The 11,743-nt window shown below is 45.9% G+C and overlaps 2 long non-coding RNA genes across 2 annotated transcripts; both read right to left on the bottom strand.

Moving 5' to 3' along the window:
• Positions 1-2,294: 2,294 nt before the first annotated feature.
• LOC308106194 lies at positions 2,295-3,262 on the bottom strand. Its single transcript, XR_013934977.1, has 4 exons — positions 3,220-3,262; positions 2,921-2,985; positions 2,766-2,834; positions 2,295-2,512 (listed from the first exon to the last, which is right to left on the bottom strand). It is a non-coding gene; the product is annotated as an uncharacterized lncRNA (long non-coding RNA).
• A 6,139-nt stretch (positions 3,263-9,401) lies between these two features.
• Positions 9,402-10,280, bottom strand: LOC308073668. Its single transcript, XR_013932022.1, has 4 exons — positions 10,238-10,280; positions 9,939-10,003; positions 9,784-9,852; positions 9,402-9,530 (listed from the first exon to the last, which is right to left on the bottom strand). It is a non-coding gene; the product is annotated as an uncharacterized lncRNA (long non-coding RNA).
• Positions 10,281-11,743: the final 1,463 nt, after the last annotated feature.

Below are 11,743 nucleotides of genomic sequence, written 5' to 3'. Positions count from 1 at the left end.
TGTTTACCAGCGCTGCTACTCCACGCTGTATTTTTTTTTTCAAGCTTGCGCTTATGAAACACTACACAGGATTATTATTTCATGTCAACATTCAAGTACAACTATCAGAAGATAACTCAGGTAAAGTAATGCCACACTCTGCAAGGGGGATTGCCCGCTGGCCACAGCTAATGGGAGTGGCCGAGTGGGGAAAGAAGGTTGAACAAAGTGTTACGGACACACCATTGGGGCTGTCTTTTGAGCTGGTCTGACTGAGACACGCCGAGACATGTAGTGCGGAAAGGAATGAGACCTATCTCTCATGACGCAAATAACGTCACGACGTTTGCGAAGATTACTAGATATCTAAAAACACAGATTATTCACAAAAAAAACCCAGGATCTTGTTTCTTGACTCCTAAACTTCATTAAAAGACCGAAAACTTCTTCCAGGGGTGAAATGGCCCTTTAAGGCCCCCGCTGGTGGTTTTATGGTGTTTCATGTCTTCTCTAACTATTTGGAGTTTTTTCCTGGAGGCTGAAACCTTGAGAGTCAAACGTGCCAATCCAAAAACAGCGACATACTGACGTAACAATGCCCATACCCACCCACCGCACCTCCCCTCATTATCATTGTCATTTATATTACAACCTTTTGTGGGCGGAGCTGCCTCAAACACACGTGTGTGACCATGGCAGGTTGTTCTGTGCCTAACTTCTGTGTGACAGCTATCAAACAGTCGTTTCACACTTTGCCCATTGACATGGACAAACGTGATCAATGGCTTAATTTCATTTATAAAGACAGGATTATTCCCTCAGCCCCCTCTACCAGGCTTCGGGTGTGTAGTTCCCATTTTGTTGATGACTGCTTCACCAACTTAGTGCAAGTCAATATGGGATTTTCAAACAGGAAAGTACTGAAGCCAGGTTATATTCCGACGATTTATCCTGGAGACACAGAAAGCAGCACCTCAGGAGCGTTACCGGTAAATTAAAACATCCGCCAGCCCCAATAAAATGATTTAGGAGCATGAATCGGTTTGACATAGCCTTGTGTCTGTGACCTCTCCCACCGTTTAGTTGTGGGATTTAGTTCAGCGTCAATAAGATCGCTTCTGAACATCGTATGGAAAATGTAACGGTAGTCGCGGTAACCTACAGTCGTCTGTTGTTACGACGGTGTGAAGAAATTAATGGATGGGTTGAAACAACCGGGGTTTTGTGCCGGTCTGCGACTCTGCGTTGAATTCAACGTGCAGAGACAGTGCTGGTCGTGAACGCGCATCGCCGTTTAACATGGCGTACAGTTAGATCAGGGACGAGCCTCCATGTTAATTCAACGCAGGCTGCCAACAAACTAAGGTTTTAAACGGTTGTTTGAGCCCATCGATGCGTTGTTTCACGCCGTCGGAACAACAGACATATGTAGGTTACGGCGCCTAGCTTTAGATTTTTCATACGATGTTCAGAAGGTAAAACATTTACATTAAATCGGCAGAACATACCGACGCGGGCGGGACCAACTCGAGTCATACAGTCTCAGCCAACGTTAGGGTCGCTAGAGCTAGTTCAGTTGGATTAGATACAGCGTGATTGTTTGTCAATATAATAAAAAAGAGACGAATTATCTGTGCCTCTGCAAACAGAAGTGTATTATCAAGGTGGAAATGGCTCTGAATCAGGCCCGGATTGGACGGTCTGGCACTTCTGGCAGATGCCAGAAGGGCTGGGCAGTCTGGGGCCGCGGCCAACACTAAAACCGAAATAAAGTCACCAAAAAACAAATTTTCAAGCAATTTCTTTTGGCGCCCGGGCGCTCCGCGTGCGGCCGACCCCCGCTATGGGCCGGTGGAGATCACAAATGCCAGGGCCGATTTTCTGTGCCAGTCCGTGCCTGCTCTGAATACATTATGAGAGCATCTAGTTAGACGTTTTATATGCATATGCCTACTGTAATATACTGTATAGCTTATATTTCCATTTTCTAGTGTAGTAACTGAGTAGTAATACTCTAATATGCCTGACTACGCCACCTCCCACTTGTAGAGGGGGCAGGAGGAACCCCTAAACCTTAGAATGTTCAAGACAATGTAATATGACCAATTTCCCTTAAACAGGAACAATTACTTTACTAGAGGCAGTTTGTGTAGAAATATAACATACTTTATTACCATGAAATGACAAAACACATCACTGTTGTCTATTACAAACTAGCATGACAATTAAGGTCCTTAAGGCACGGTATTTAGTATTAAAATGGCAATTAACAGTTAACTCTCGCAGTCTAAGGAAGGGCGGGTCGGCCCGTGCACACAGTGAATACCAAAATAACTAGGGGAAAAGAAAAGGGGACAGGCCTCAAAGAAATCATGCAATATAAATACAAAATTCAAATACAAAACATGCAGTGCCAGGTTATATCAATACACACCAATAAAAACCAAAGGGGTCCCCAGTGCAGTCCCAAGCTGAGAGGAAAGCCGTGTGCAGCAGGGCGGACCCGGCCTTGAACAGGGTTACACAAATTAAACTGTAACAGAACACAGGAGAGAAACAGTTAGAATATGCCAATATGGATGAATGTTAAAACCTATGCCTACAGTGTACCTTGGCTAGATGACTCAAATAAACAAAACAAAAAGGAGTAAATTAACAGTGGAAAACAGTGGCCGGTGTGGTCCCTTTAAGGAAACAAACAAAACGCATTAGTTGCCAGCCCTAGTATCACACTAAATAAAACACTATATTCAAATCATTAAAAGAACAAACAGCTTAAAACCTACTTTGTGTTGCAGTAATTGTGCACACAATGCAAGGGCAAGGCGAGGGGGGCAACCTCAACACCAGAGCTGCTGTATAAAAGAAGACAGTGATGTTACAAACTAAAATACATTAAAATACACAAAGAGTGCAATGCATAAAATGTATACTGCTTTACCCGTGTCTCCAGGTAGGGCAGACAGAACAGACACCACAGGACAGGAGGTCACTTCATTTGTAAAACTGAAATAATAAATAAATGCATTAAAATAAGATAATAAAACACAATGATGTTGGCTAAATTAAAGTGCTAAAGAGCATGGGAAGCCTCCATGTGCTCAACAGAAAATAGGCAACCAAACAAACAAAAGCCAGCAGTAACATGTGCTCAAACAATAAGCTAACATTAGCACTAGCTGCAACAAACAAAAGAGTCGCACAAAGTAGCAGATCTACAAGGTTCAGTTTTTGGCCTACCATGTGTTCTCCTTCTCCCTGTATGAACCATGCAACCTACAGCAGAGACAAATGGCTCTCTACTGGAAGGAGCTAGGGTTTTGTACTTCCTGGTCATGTGATTAAGTCAGGTGCAGTGGGTGCACCATTCACCTGGGTTCCCACATTCACCCCCCCCAAAAATTGTCGTCGCCCCGACGATCAACTGACTCATAACCATGGCCTAAACTGATGATTACTAGCCATCTCAGGAACCAGGGGAGCAGCAGCCCTTACCACCCCCGCATTGTGGCTTGCCACTGTTGACCTTGGCAGATTGTGTGGGTTAGAATTCCTCCCAGCGGTAGGGCGGGTGGTGCGTCGAATTGTTGGCGCCTCCTGACTGCTATGGGATGAAATGGAATCACCTTCAGGGGCCTCGTTGTCCACCCCATACGTGCTCCCGGCTCTATTGGGGACGGGTGACGGAATGTCCTGTTGAGTTGCAGCAGCAGGCTGATTGGGTATTTCCCTACCAATCCATGCCAGGGTGTCCTCGTCTCGACTACTTTCAGGGTCACTATCTTGGTGGCTAGACTGAGGTGGTGGCTCGGTCTCCACTGGCACAGACGGTAGTGCCTCAAGTTGTGCTGCCCTCATCTCTGTACGGTTGACCCGTCGCACGTTACCAGTGCCATCAGCCAGTGTGATAGTGTATGGCCCACCTGGTTCAGTTGGCACTCTGGCTACTTGATAAAGGACTGGCGACCAAACATCCTGAATCTTCCTACGACCTTGACCGCGATGATCCTTTAGGTAGACCATCTGGCCCACCTTGAAACCAGGATCACGCACCTGTTGGTTGTGGTGTTGCTGGCGGTACTCTGCTGCCTCTCCAAGGTTCTTGCGGGCTAGCTCTCGTGTCACGTGAAGCCGTTCCTGGTGCTGACAGACCCACTCATCCCATGACCTCGTTTCAGCTGAGTCATCTGCCTCCAGGAGAAAGTCTATTGGAAGCCGGGGTGGTACCCCGAACAGTAGGGTGTAAGGGGAATGACCCGTGGAGCGATGGATCGAGGTGTTGTATGACCACACTAACTGAGAGATGTACTTCGGCCACATTCTCTTCTTTTCAGGGGGGAGAGATCGAAGCAGGTCGTGGAGTGTCCTGTTAAATCTCTCACATTGGCCATTTCCTTGTGGATGGTATGCCGTGGTTCGGGACTTCTCGATCCCATACAACTGACAGAGTTGGCGGATCAGGGCACTCTCAAAATTCCTTCCCTGGTCGGAGTGTATCCTTTTGGGCACCCCGAACCGAGTGAACCAGCTATCAACAAGGACCTTTGCCACTGTCACAGCACTTTGGTCTTTAGTCGGCACAGCCTGTGTGTATTTAGAGAAGACATCAGTCATAACCAGCACATTCTCTCTCCCGTCTGTTGCAGGTTCAAGTAGGGTGAAATCAATGGCAAGTACCTCAAACGGCTCACTGGCAAGGAGGGCACCCTGGTAGGTCTTCACCCTCGGCTGAACAGCCTTGGAAAGTACACAACGCTGGCAGTTCTGACAGTGTCTTTCGATTTCTGTTCCCATCCCTGGCCAGTAACATCTTTGCCGTGCCAGATCAGTGGTCCTTCGCACGCCTTGATGTCCATGTTGGTCATGAATACTATTTAGAAGTTCCTGATGAAGGCATGTGGGCAGAAGTAATTGAGTTAACGACCCCCCTTGTGGTGCATTGATCTGTCTATAAAGCAGGCCGTTCTTTTCCACGATGCGGTCCCACTGCCGGAGTAGACGCCGGACATCCTCCGGGAGCTGTGCCCGCTGTTCCTTATTTGGTGGGCTTCCCGTCCTCCAGAAAGGGAGAAAAGCTTTTAGCACTGGGTCGGCACCCTGTAAAGTTACCAGTTCAGCTGTTGACCTACTGGGCAAGGCGCCAATCTGCAGCTGTGTCACAACCTCAGTTTCCTCTGGATTGTGCTGAGAGTCTGGAGTGCTTTGGGTCTGCTGGTCAGGCTCCTCATTCCATCTCACCGGGTCACTGTACTGGCGGGAGAGAGAATCAGCATTTCCGTTATTCTTTCCTGGTCGGTAGTGCACAGTGAAATCAAACGCTGCTAGTTGTGCTACCCACCGTTGTTCGACGGCTCCCAGCTTGAGAGTCTGGAAGTGACTTAGGGGGTTATTGTCAGTGTACACTTTGCACTTACTACCCAGCAAATAGTCTCTGAATTTCTCAGACAGTGCCCACTTCAATGCTAGGAACTCTAATTTCATAGAGCTATAATTTTCCATGTTGCGTTCCGAACCTCGTAATGACCGACTAGCATAGGCCACTGGCTTTAACTTGCCCTGCTGCTCCTGCGAAAGGACAGCTCCTAAGCCCTGATGGCTAGCATCCACCTCCAAGACAAAGGGCTTGGTGAAATCAGCAAAGGCTAGTATGGGTGTACTTGTGAACATCTTCTTCAGGTCACTGAAACTCCGCTCGCACGCCTCAGTCCACATATTGGGCAGGACTCCGGCTGGCCTCTTTCGATTTTGTTGAGCTACTCTGATAACATCAGCCACCAGTTGGTGCAAGGGGGCAGCCAACTGGGCAAAGCCCTTCACAAAACGGCGATAGTAGCTACAGAAGCCAAGGAATGAACGGACCTCTGATACATCCTTGGGCCGCCTCCAGTTTGCCACTGCAGAGACCTTTTCTGGGTCAGTCGCTACTCCTTCTCTGGACACCCGGTGTCCAAGGTACTGCACCTCTGTCTTGAAGAAGTGGCATTTGCTCAGTTTTGCCTTCAGTCCCTTCTGTTGGAGTCGGCTGAGAACCATCTCCAGTCTCGTCAAGTGCTGTTCAAGTGAAGTGGAAAAGACGATGATATCGTCTAAATACAAGAGAACTGATTGAAGGCTCTGATCACCGAATATCCTTTCCATGAGCCTCTGAAAGGTCCCAGGGGCATTGCATAAACCGAAAGGCATTCGTTCGAATTCAAAGAGGCCAAATGGTGTACAGAAGGCTGTCTTGGCTTTATCTGCTTCAGCTAGAGGGACTTGATGGTAACCACTTGCTAGGTCGATGGTGGAAAACCATTGAGCGCCACAAAGGCCATCCAAAGTCTCTTCAATGCGGGGCAGTGGATAGGCATCCTTCCTTGTCTTAGCATTTAGCTGTCGGTAGTCCACGCACATCCTCAGCTCTCCCGTCTTCTTCTTCACCAAGACAATGGGGGATGCGTAAGGACTGCTGCTCTCCCTGATCACTTTACCATCAAGTAGCTGCTTAATGTGGTCTTTTACAGCCTGCCACTGGGTAGGGGGTATTCTCCTATATCTTTGACGGACAGGGACCTCATCAAGAAGGGGAATCTCATGTGTAATTACATCAGTGCACCCTAAATCTCCCTCCTGTTTAGCAAAGACGTCGCTATATCTCCCCAATAACTCCTTTGCCTGTTTCTCTGCTACAGGTGGGAGTTCTGGCCAGTGCAGTGCTGCAATTGAGTCAGGGATAGTCAGTGGAGGCCCTCCTGCAGCCTCTGCACTGACCAGTGTCACCTGAGCAACCTCTTTGCTCCCTTCCTCAAAATGTAGCTGAGGTTCTTCTATTCCCTCGACTAGATGTAACACTCCTAATACCTGTTTGGAGTGGACGGTAGCTCCTGTGGCTCCAACATTAACCACAGGTACATATGCCACACCATTGTTGACAGTCACAAGGGCGGGGGACATCAACAGGCCAGGGGCAAGATCTGAGCCACCAGGCTCCAGCAGCATATATTTAGCCGGGGCATGGGGAACCTTTGGGCAGGTGACTTGGACAAATTTTACAGACCCTGCTGGTATAAACTCCCCTGCCTTGTCAAGAACACGGACACGGCCCTCAGGAAGTAATGGGCAGACTTCCAACCTATGACAGTGGCGGAGGGCTGACCCCCAGTTTACATCTGCTTGAATGGCAGATAAAGAGGCAAAAAGAGCTTCCCCATGTTCAATGAATAACTCTCTGTAGCACTCTATGACTACATTCATCCCCAATAATCCTGGGACAGTGTGTTGCTGTGATGTACAGGCAGTGTCTTTTACAACCAAAATCCCACGACTTGGAATCTTTTTACCCAGCACCTGAACATCTAACTCCAGATAGCCTACATAGGGGATAGCTAGCCCATTAGCCGCCTTCAAAGCCAACCACCCACATGACCTAAGTTTATGGGCACCCCAGGGCTTGAATGCTTCATTAAAAAATGACTCTGTAATGGTAGTAACCATAGACCCTGTATCCAGCAAACATTTCACCATTACCCCACCCATCTCCACATCTACTTCAGGGCATCTACCTATAAGTTGTCGTGCAGCATTTGAAAAGGGTGGGAACTGTGTAGATTGGGCATTGCTAATTGTCTCATTACTAACATTTGCACTGTTGGCAAAGCCCATACCTGGGGGTCTCACAGCGGGGTAGGCTGGGTCTGATTCAGGCTGAACACTGGGCACGCTGGATGCTCGTGGCCTCGGCCCCTGGTGACACTGGCGGAGGACATGTCCAGGCTTCTTACAGCGGAGGCAGATGGGCAGGCCCTCTGGGGTAAACTGGAGGTTGGGTTTATAGGGACGAGCAGCAGGCTGGTCTAATAGACGCTCTATTTTAGATAGACTTTCTATCATGCTGTTAATTTGTGACTGCTGTTGCTTAAATTGTTCCTGCAAAACTGAAAGCTCAGATCCCTTCCCGACTCCCACTGCATGACAAGACCCCTCTACATCAACATCAACCCCACAGTGATGAAGACTAGCCCGAGTTTGTCCGGAAGGCCTCTCCCCCTCCTCCACCCACTTAATGGCTTCTTGTCGCAGTGCCAAGAAAGAAATAATGGGACGTTGCCTTACAATGCTCTTTAACTCCCGTCGCAAGGATATATCACGCACATGTTCCAGAAACTGGTCTCTAACAAGAGTATCTAGGTCTGTCAACCTATTTGGGTATGCACGTTTTATATCCTCAATTAAGGCCCACAGGGAATGAGAAAACTCTTTTAAAGACTCCCCCTCTTTCTGTTTTCGATCAAAAAACTGTTTCTGCAGGCTAACAAAAGAAAAGGAGGAACCATACAGTTCTTTTAGAATGGTCAATATGGTATCTGGCTGCTCTCGCTCTGCCAATGAACGAAATCTAATCTCTGCTTTTGCTTCCCCCTCCAAGTGGTCATAAAGGAAGAGGGCCTTCTCTCTGGCACTCATATGCCTATCTCTCAAACATGACTCTACATTCTCTATCCAATCATGAATTGATAGGTCAGATTTGGATTTGGAGCCCGAGAAGTTGGGGCATTTCCTCTCTCTTTGAATATACACAAAACGTTCAGCTTGTGGTACAAGCACGTTTTGAGGAGCCGAAATGCTGCCGGGGGTGAACCCGCCAGAATTTGTACTGGTAGTAGGAGTAATATTACCTGTATCTAAACTGGCACCTCTTCCTTGAGTGAGTTGCTCATTTGCCACTCGCAGCCTTTGTACCTCCTCACGCAGAGACAAAAGTTCCTCCATCTCCTGGTCCTCACTCATTTCAGCAGCACAGTTTTCAACACTTTGCTATAATGAGACAAAAGTTATCACAAGGAAACCAATAACGGGGTGCAGTTGTTGCCACAGGTCTTTGATTCTCCGGACGGGTCGATTGTGGCAGTCCACAAGCCTTCCTCTGACGTCCAACACCAACCACTGTTTTTCCACTCAAAAATGAAATAAAACCTAAGTTCATACACAAATATCTGCCTCTTTAAGGAAGTCCTGCCGACTACGCCATAATGTAGTAACTGAGTAGTAATACTCTAATATGCCTGACTACGCCACCTCCCACTTGTAGAGGGGGCAGGAAGAACCCCTAAACCTTAGAATGTTCAAGACAATGTAATATGACCAATTTCCCTTAAACAGGAACAATTACTTTACTAGAGGCAGTTTGTGTAGAAATATAACATACTTTATTACCATGAAATGACAAAACACATCACTGTTGTCTATTACAAACTAGCAAGACAATTAAGGTCCTTAAGGCACGGTATTTAGTATTAAAATGGAAATTAACAGTTAACTCTCGCAGTCTAAGGAAGGGCGGGTCGGCCCGTGCACACAGTGAATACCAAAATAACTAGGGGAAAAGAAAAGGGGACAGGCCTCAAAGAAATCATGCAATGTAAATACAAAATTCAAATACAAAACATGCAGTGCCAGGTTATATCAATACACACCAATAAAAACCAAAGGGGTCCCCAGTGCAGTCCCAAGCTGAGAGGAAAGCCGTGTGCAGCAGGGCGGACCCGGCCTTGAACAGGGTTACACAAATTAAACTGTAACAGAACACAGGAGAGAAACAGTTAGAATATGCCAATATGGATGAATGTTAAAACCTATGCCTACAGTGTACCTTGGCTAGATGACTCAAATAAACAAAACAAAAAGGAGTAAATTAACAGTGGAAAACAGTGGCCGGTGTGGTCCCTTTAAGGAAACAAACAAAACGCATTAGTTGCCAGCCCTAGTATCACACTAAATAAAACACTATATTCAAATCATTAAAAGAACAAACAGCTTAAAACCTACTTTGTGTTGCAGTAATTGTGCACACAATGCAAGGGCAAGGCGAGGGGGGCAACCTCAACACCAGAGCTGCTGTATAAAAGAAGACAGTGATGTTACAAACTAAAATACATTAAAATACACAAAGAGTGAAATGCATAAAATGTATACTGCTTTACCCGTGTCTCCAGGTAGGGCAGACAGAACAGACACCACAGGACAGGAGGTCACTTCATTTGTAAAACTGAAATAATAAATAAATGCATTAAAATAAGATAATAAAACACAATGATGTTGGCTAAATTAAAGTGCTAAAGAGCATGGGAAGCCTCCATGTGCTCAACAGAAAATAGGCAACCAAACAAACAAAAGCCAGCAGTAACATGTGCTCAAACAATAAGCTAACATTAGCACTAGCTGCAACAAACAAAAGAGTCGCACAAAGTAGCAGATCTACAAGGTTCAGTTTTTGGCCTACCATGTGTTCTCCTTCTCCCTGTATGAACCATGCAACCTACAGCAGAGACAAATGGCTCTCTACTGGAAGGAGCTAGGGTTTTGTACTTCCTGGTCATGTGATTAAGTCAGGTGCAGTGGGTGCACCATTCACCTGGGTTCCCACACTAGTAAGGGGATGTATGGAAAGAATACATAGCCCATTTAAATGGGAATGTCAGGTTGAAGGAATACAAATGCATTGTAATGATAGTAAAATGTGTGCAGTGATGCTATAAATGATGTCACTGATGTAATGGATACCATAGTCATTGTAAGATAAAGTTCTACTTGGATCACAGGATATTGAACATCACCACATCTGTAAGAATGTATGACAACTGATGGTTCTGTTGAAAGGAAACTTTAGTTTTTTTTACAACCAAGGTTTATGTTTTAGATTGTAATTAAAGTAAATAAAAGATAGAAGAAAATGTTTTAATTTACCGCTTTCTATAGTTTTAGCAATTTTTGCGATCTTTTTTACAGTGGGCGGAGGCATTCTGTCCGGTGGCTAAATATGTATTTTTTTACACAATAACCCGGCGTTTTCTTTATTATTATTTACAGTAGCTCTTCTAGCCCCCAATAACTCACATCTGGCCATCAAAGAATTTACTTTAATTACAAGCTAAAATATAAACCTTGGTTGTAAAAAAACAAAGTTGTCCTTTTAAGCCTTTTATTTATCCATTGCACACATGAGCATTTGGGATTTGAGCAAAGGGTTGATGAGGCTTTCCGGTTATGGAGTAGTTCTTCTTCTTCCTCCTCATCTTCATCTGAACCAGATTCAGGTTCAAAGATATATGGCTGTATTTGTCCAATTTGTCCTCCTGCCATTTTGTAAACAAATGGGCAGAACCATGAATGCAGTCCTTTAGTGATAAGGGGGAAGGACCAAGACAGGTGGGTGGTCTTATAGGAGGAGGCGGAGGGACTGGATTAGATGGGTGGTGCTAAGTGAAACCAGGTATACTTAATGAACTGGTGGGTGTGTCTACATAAAAACAACATTTTAACACTTACTGTACACTTTTTTTTTTTTTTGAAAAAAATCCTTACATAATAATAATACCTTATGATCAGGTTTTAGGGTTGAAAAATATCATGGCACTCCATCTTACTTTAAGTACATTTTGATACCAACACTTTTGTACTTTTGAATTCCGGACTTTTACTTGTAACAGAGTGCAGTTTTGATACTTTTACTTAAGTAAAAAAAAAAAAAGTACTGTTTCCACCGCTGCTCAGGAGCAGAATGGAGGCTCATAGGCCTGTTTGTTCTGCCCTCCCTGGCTGTCTGCTCTCTGAATGACAGATGGCCTGCTCGTGCTCCTGCTCTCCGCCCGGTGTCTTTAGGTGACCCGGACGGGGCCTGGCAGACGTATCCGCTGGAACAAGCCAGACAGGACCGTAAGGTCCAAGCACTGCAGGTCCCCAGAGAAGGAGAAGGGGGGCCGGGTGGGTGAGGGAGGCAGGGAACCAG

The sequence above is a fragment of the Gymnoscopelus braueri genome, assembly GCF_963280865.1.
Source record: "Gymnoscopelus braueri genome assembly, chromosome: 18".
In the NCBI taxonomy this organism is placed as follows: domain Eukaryota; kingdom Metazoa; phylum Chordata; class Actinopteri; order Myctophiformes; family Myctophidae; genus Gymnoscopelus; species Gymnoscopelus braueri.
The sequence above is the reverse complement of the archived record's forward strand: the minus strand, read 5'-3'. Positions and strand labels throughout refer to the sequence as shown.